This window comes from Opisthocomus hoazin, chromosome 3, assembly GCF_030867145.1.
Source record: "Opisthocomus hoazin isolate bOpiHoa1 chromosome 3, bOpiHoa1.hap1, whole genome shotgun sequence".
NCBI lineage: Eukaryota > Metazoa > Chordata > Aves > Opisthocomiformes > Opisthocomidae > Opisthocomus > Opisthocomus hoazin.
The window spans coordinates 14,097,001-14,104,826 of record NC_134416.1 but is presented as its reverse complement, the minus strand read 5'-3'; positions in this window follow the sequence as shown (position 1 = coordinate 14,104,826).

Below are 7,826 nucleotides of genomic sequence, written 5' to 3'. Positions count from 1 at the left end.
AAATGTAGGACATTCTGTAGCAAGAAAAATGAGGTTCATAAATACCTAAAGACTTAGAATTTAAACACTGAGGTGCTCACGTGAAAGTTTCATTTACGTTTTGTATTGGTATAGGTTTATCCTTTATAAGTCTTTAAGGAAAGAGCATTAATTTGAATGGGCTGCAAATGGCAGGAGATGAATGTTATGTCTTTAGGGTTTTCTTTTTCTGTCCACTGTTTTTAAGAAGTGTAGCATCTTCGGGATTACCCTGGTTCACACTTCTGCATCAAACCAGCAGTGCAAGTAGGAGAACAGAAATCACCCAGACCTCCCTGGTCTGGAGCTTTGGGGCTCAAATGTTCGAGAGTGGTTTCTACAGCTGCATCAATAGTTCTAACATAAATGGTGTCTTTCCCTGTATTTTTCTGATTCTGCCTTGAACAAGTATGTACAAACAGCACGCCATGTTTCTTAGGTAGAAGCAGTATGCTTGACTTTACCCAGTGAGAACTTCTCTTGATTTCAATAGGATGCGTCTAAGGGCAAAATTTGACACTTCTAGTCCTTAGGTGCAGCACCTATGAACAATATTAGTTTCCTGAAATCAATCCAGTTCATGAGCTGATGATTAGCTCTAATTTGTGAAGTGCTTGTTTTTCATAAGGAGAGGATACTGCGTTTTTTGCTGAAAGAGAACAGAGGAATGTGTGGATGTATGTGCCTGTGAGTGCATATATATGCATATATCCATGTTTATTTGTATGTTTCTATATTTCTGTTCACAAAAAGGTGATTTAAATAAGATGTACTGCTTATAGTGTATTCTCTCATTTCCACCTCCTTTTGCGGTAGAGCTGAATGTGGTACTAGCGAACAAATTTTACCTGGCTGTAGTCAACCAAACACAGAATGTTTTCATGGATTTTGTAGAGTCTTTACGGACCCAGATATGTGGAACTGAGATCAAATTTTGGCTAAAGTGCTTAGAGAATTTGCCTGAGAACTTACCATAAATTAATTTATATAAGTAGTAAATAAATGGTAGTGGTTAAATAAATTTAAGGTAGTGACAAATTTTAATTTGCGCCTGCCTTAAATTCTAGGACAACTGCACAAGATTTTGTGTGTGATGAGAAAGACATGTTTTGTTTTACTAGTTGCTTCCTTCATTGAAACATTCTAAGAAAATGTACATAAAACTAATCTAGCATTAGCTCTGGCAAGATTTAAATCAACTTTTCTATTTCTTCTGTTGAAATGGACTTATTTTGCTGAGAGCGCTACATGGTTCTAGAGCCTGAGTCATTTACTGTTCTTCACCAAATGCCTGTGGTATTGGATTAGTCTCTGCACTAGAGATTTCCTAGGCTCAGGGTTTAAAAAATTGGTTCTAAACAGCTTATTAACTTTGGAAAGTGGTAATGGTTTGTTTTTCATGGATTAGCTACATCTCAGTTCAGTTTTGTAGTTAATTTTTAAGAAACCATAGTCTCAGCAATGCGAAGCATTGCTAAGGCACTTTGGAATTTGACTTGTTTGAAGGAAAATGTGAAATACCACAGTGATATGAATCCAATCTAAAGAATAGTAATAACAAATTTTCATAGGTCTTTTTCTTAGATTGCTTTTTCTGACATCAATAGATTTTTATTTTGAGAATGCTGAAGTATTTGGTATTTCATTCAGTTCATGTTCTCATTTTCTTGTGTACTGCTATTGTACCTTCAGAAGAGAACCTAGTTTCTATGGGTAGTAGGGAAATATGTTTACTATGAGAGCTGACATTCTACTTACTGATTCTGGTTTTATCTCAGATACAGTTCTGGGATAGCTCTAGAGAAATACGTAATTGTTTTAGAGTTTACATCAGCATACCTGACAGCAGGATTTGATCCACTAAAAATACGTTATGTGACTTCAGCTATTTATTAAGGTGTAAATGTGACTGATTAAAAAAAAAAGTTATTATAAATGAGACCAAAAATCATTTTACAACTGAAAACAAAGCACAGTTGGTCCCACTTGTGTATGTCTCTTTGCCACCCCATAGTCTGAACACATTGAGGCAGCTGGCTTGCAGCTGTGGTGTGCGCAGCACTGGGAAGAATCCCACGTCACAAGGCAGCTTTGGGCTGAGACAGGCACAGCGAGCTTGTCACAAAAATCACACAACAAGCAGCAAGGAAGGAGCTGGGCCACCCCTTGGCAAGTTCTGGGTGGCTGAGAGAAGCAGCTGACTATGCTGACTCTGCTTTGGAGGAGGGTTTGGATTTCTCCGTAAGCACTCAGGGAATTGTAATCCCTCCTTTTTCTGCCCTGTGCTATGGATTTTCATCTGTACAGCTGCTGAGGGAAAGGCAGGGGGAGAATCTCCTCACAAACTCCCTGGGGAGCATTTTGCTCTCTAAGCCCTATGCCTAATGGCACAATCTAGTCCTTGTGTGTGAGCACAAAACAAACATCTTCCAGGGCTCTGGAGCACTGGTTTGTGCAGGTGGGTCATGATGGCATTTGGCATCTTGGGGGTCCGTTCCTCAGTGCCGCAGGTTGACCTCTGCTGACTTGGTTGGCCATGTCTGAGCATGGGATTTGGGTGCACCTTGCCTGGGGTTTGGCCCAAGCCAGCACATCCCCAGCTCATGTGTGGAAGTCCTGTGTGTGTAAAAGTCCTGGCACATGAAAAACTTGAGAGTTCAGAATTAGAGCTCTGAGTATTGGGCCATTGCTCAAGAAGCCCTTAATCCATAGTGAGCCATGAGCTATGGACGCAAGGCTTGCTTGCTAAGAAAGGCAAAATCCAACTTGAGGGTTGTGTGACCTGTCTGTGTAGAAGTAACTCCTGATGTTAAGCCTGTAAACACATCAGGAAACCTCCTGCTACTGGTCTTGTACCTAGGTAAAATATGGTGGCTTTTAAGGCCCAGAAGGTGCTCTCCACTGAGAAACAAACAAAAAAATCAATGGTACATTGAAGTATTTTGAGCAAGTACCTCTAGAGCACTTTTTGGCTCAAGGATGCATAAAATGCAACCTTCTTCGTTTTTCCTCGTTACATGCCTTGAATCCTTTTTCCTGGCATTTTCATGGTCCCGGGTGATGCAGAGGCACTGGAGAGCAAGCCTGTGCCTCCAGCAAGTGACCATGAAATCCAGGCAGCAAGGTCCTGGTTTCACTCTCTGCAGATGAAGAAAGCTGCCCTGGGAGAAGGGGATCTCCTCCAATCCCCTTTTCCCTGGGGAATGTAGGAAAGCACCTGTGATCTGCTGTGACAACCAGCAACTAGCTATGACAATGGAGCACGGGGACATCCCCGGCCAATGGTGAAACCGCTGCTCTTCAAATCAAGTCATTCCTCTTTTCTTGACTCCTTGTTACTTCTTTATTGATATATTTTTTTCATTTTATTGGTTTTTTACTGTTTATTATGAAGCTACTGTAAAAGCTCTGGGAGGCTGGCATTCAGGTCTCACTCATAAAGCAGCTAATGCTATTATCTAGTGACTTCACCTGACTAAAATGAACTGCATAGATAGAAACGGTGACTGAAGGTGAGGTCTTTGTATGGGACTTGGAAAACATGCATTGACTCCCGTGTGTAACACCAGCCTTGGGTCCTGGCTGCAATGCACACACCTCAGGGAAGTTATGCTGAATTTCTTCTGATGAAGCTTTTCCCGGTCGTCCCTTTCGTCCTTCCTTCCTTCCATAAACATATTTTTTGTTACTTGTACCAATGTTTACTTCTGCCTTAAATTCTTTATTACAAGCCCATCAAATAGATACGTTCAATGGGGACCAGACCTGTAGGCAGCTCCATTCCTGCAGAAAGCTTGCTACTCACAGGGCACAACTCATCCCTTTTTATCCGCAAAGGAAGAGGCACCACCAGGTGGCATGTGAGGACCAAAGCACTGGTGGCACAGAGAGGCTTTGCGATGTCACTTACTCCTCCATCAGGACAGGGTGATGGATAATCTCACTTTGGAGTGGGGAGATTTGCTGACTCCAACCACGAGCAGGCAAGAACTTGCACCACTGTGTCCCCTTCACCGACCCAGAGAAATGCTGACATCAAGTTACTTGTGTAGAGCCCTGAGGTAGAGCTGAACTGATCACGTTCATAAAAAGATGAGCTGTTCTCCATATGGAGTTCAGAGATAGGGCAGGGAAACCCTTACATTTCGGCTTCGCAAGTGAAATCCCCCAAATGCCTCAAAGCAGTCTACATGATCTCTGTGTGTTTGAAATATCTGCATCACGTTAAGAAAATTTGATATATAGTTTATTGTTGTTTTCACACCCTCTTGCACAGGCTTGCCACAGCGGGGTGGGATTAATCTGGACAAATGTAGGTGCCTCAAGTGTCTAGACTCCCTTCCCAGTTGATGGGGAGAAATGAACTCTTCTGGTGCCTGATTCGTATGGATGCATTTCTAATGTCTAACTCATACGGATTACCTGGGCTGACTGGCTGGGATGTGGCAGCCTACATTTAGATGACGTCTGAAGTTAGGTAAGATGAATCTGTCACTAGTGTCTAGATGTGTGGCCACAGATCATGCTCAGATAAGCCCCATATTGTGACTTTGATGGGGTACTTACATCTTTTTCCTCTCATGCATTCTGGTGGAAGTGCTGGCCAGGTGGCTGAGCTGGATACAGCTGGTATCAGTGTGGAAACTGTCAGAGTGACAGCCAGCTGAGCATCTGGCCTAAATTTCTTTGTCAATGTTGATCCATATTTCCTAGTTTATTTATGTGTAAATCACTCTGGAGATCTTGTTTCCTGGGATTGTTTTCTTTTTTTAAGCTGTACCTTTGCAAATGTCAAAATCGAAACGAAGTGTATTTTTTCTGCTAGCTCTTTACTCTTGCTGCCTTCCAAGGTGGATTTTCTGGGTGTTTTACAGATTTTCTGAAATACACAATATTTTCAGTGATGATAGATTTCTCAGATTTTTTTTGTTTCTGGCTGGGCATGCTGGAGCCATGCAAAAAGCCTGGAAGAACCATTATCCAACCCACACATGCAGACCAACGCTGAGACATGAATGCTCTGGCTGATCAGCAATAACTCTGGGCTTCCATACTCTCAGAAGATAGGAGAAAATTTGATTTAATTTAGCCTGCAACAACAGACATTTATGTTAAGTGAAATTACTTGGCGTTTCCCTCAGTTAACGGTCTGTAGTGATACAAAGCAAGTCCAATGCGTCTGAACCCTGTTGTCGTCGGCTGAGTCTCTTCCAAGCTGCAGCTCGGGCCTTTGGCTAGCTCTGAAATGAAGGTTTAAGTCAGCACCATCAGAAATGCTGCCCTGGTAGAACTGGCTGAAAAAGGCAACTCCCTTACCATGGACTCCACAGATGGAAAACTGCCAGGCCTTGGTGTGTCGCTGCTGAAGGCAAAGGAGTCAAAAAGTCGGCTGTGCATTGTGGCTTCCTCCAGGATGGAGACGTAGGGTGGGCTCTCCACTGAGAGAAAATGGCTGTGTTGCCTCTTCCAGAGTGTCTCATATCGCTCCAGCCAGCATTTGTTCTTACTGGGGATTTGTCGGTAGCAGGGAGTTGTAGAAGATGAAAAATGAGACTTGCTGTAGTGCGCTGCTTGTGACAAACATAAGCAATCCTTTCCAAAGCCAAAATCAGCTTGCACTTCTCACCTTTTTTTACATGCTTTAACTATGTCGCAAATAATCCTGCCTTTTGGGCAAGCAGATAGGAACTATGAGCTATGACTTATAGGCTGGCCTCTGTAGGACCATTAACTTTTCTGTTCCTTGATTTTGCCATCTTTAAAAATGAGTCTACACTTGCCCTTGCAAAGGTCTCTGAAATCTTCAGAAGAAAGCATTTCTAGTTATTAGCAAATAGATATTTCTGCTGCATTGCTGATGAATAAATTTAAAATAAACAAAAAGAAGTGTCCTCTGAAAAGGGCTTATCACAGTAGAAAGGCAATAGGAGGCTGGGCAGGTTTATTCTGATTTTAGGTATTATATAGGATCCAGGCTGCTTGTTGTCATTGAGGGAAGTATTCCTCCTGAAAACAATTCACATAATACCGGAGAAGTCTTTGCTAAGAAGTGCTGTCTGGAAGAGCCTGTCTGTCTCCACCGGTCAGCTGAGGGTACCCTGCCTGCTAATGTGAAGTGGGACATTCCCTTTCTTGACCCCAGCAATGGTGAACATAGTATGTGACTTTTATTTCAAGTTTGGGGCAATAGTCCTATTCACTACCGCTCAGCAGCTCTGTTAGGGACTGCAGCACAAGGAAAAGCAAATCAATTGTGCCAGGGAAGAAATGTTTTTGAAACAGTGGATATGGAAAATTACCTCAGTGATGTATTGCTTTCCTCCTTCAGTAGTATGAACACCCTCAGCAAGTTTGCAGAAGCATGGAGTGCTGCAGCTGATTCACTTGAGGGAAGGGATACCGTCCAGAGGGACCTTGACAGGCTTGAGGAATGCGTCCATGCAAACCTCATGAAGTTCAACAAGGCCAAATGCAAGGTCCTGCAGGTGGGTCGGGGCAATCCCCAGTATCAGTACAGAAGGGGGAATGAATGGATTGAGAGCAGCCCTACAGAGAAAGACTTAAGGATACTGGGGGATGAAAAGCTGGACATGAGCCAGCAGTGTGCGCTTGCAGCCCAGAAGGCCAACCATATCCTGGGCTGCATCAAGAGAAGAGCGGCCAGCAGGTCGAGGGAGGGGACTCTGACACTCTGCTCCTCTCTGGTGAGACCTCACCTGGAGTCCTGGGTCCAGTTCTGGAGCCCTCAGCACAGGAAAGACATGGACCTGCTGGAGTGGGTCCAAAGGAGGCCACAGAAATGATCAGAGAGGTGGAACACCTCTGCTGTGAGGAAAGGCTGAGCGAGTTGGGGCTGTACAGCCTGGAGAAGAGAAGGCAGCAGAGAGACCTTACTGTGGCCTTTCAATATACAAAGGGCATTTATAAGAAAGATGGAGGCAGACTTTTTACCAGGGCTTGTAGTGACAGGACAAGGGACAGTGGTTTTAAACTAAAAGTGATTGGACGTAAGGAAGAAATTTTTTATGATGAAAATGGTGAGACACTGAAACAGGTTTCCCAGAGAAGTTGTGGAAGTTCTATCATTTGAAGTATTCAAGGTCAGGTTGGATGGGACTTTGAGCAACTTGATCTAGTGAAAGATGTCCGTACAAATGGCAGGAGCTTGGGCTAGTTGATTTTCAAAGGTCCCATCCAACACAAACTAATCTATGATTCTGTGATTCTATGAATAAAAGATTAATTATTTCTCTGTATGTTTATACAGAGGGGGCATATTAGTCATTCCTCCAACAATCTTTCCTCATGTAATAATCTGTTTCTTCTTTCATGTTTACTTTTCTTCTTTATTAAATAATCCTAGTAAAATATGAATGAAATTTGAAGCACAAGGGCTGCAGATCTGATCCTTCACAAGGAGGTACATTCAAAATTTTCATTTGGAGACAGGTTCCTTGCCAGACTATGCAGACAGCTGGTTTTGACCAGCCATTTCCATCTCTGATACTAACAATGCTGGTGGCAGTTGCTGAAGCTTGGCTGCTTCCAAACACCTTGAGAAATACTGCAGTAACTGAAAGTGCTTGGTTCAACCAAATGTGTTTGGTGTTGACAAAGTGTGACTCATGGCTCAGAACAACAAACTCCTTTGAGTTACACCCTGTGGAGGCAGGGTGCTCTCAAGGACGTTAATGGGAAGCAAATATTGAGAGATGAAGATGTTTATTTCAGGCACTAATAGTGCCCTAGTCATTTTACACAGCCTTCGTTTGAACAGCTTCCCTCCAACTCCACTAAAATAAAGAGGC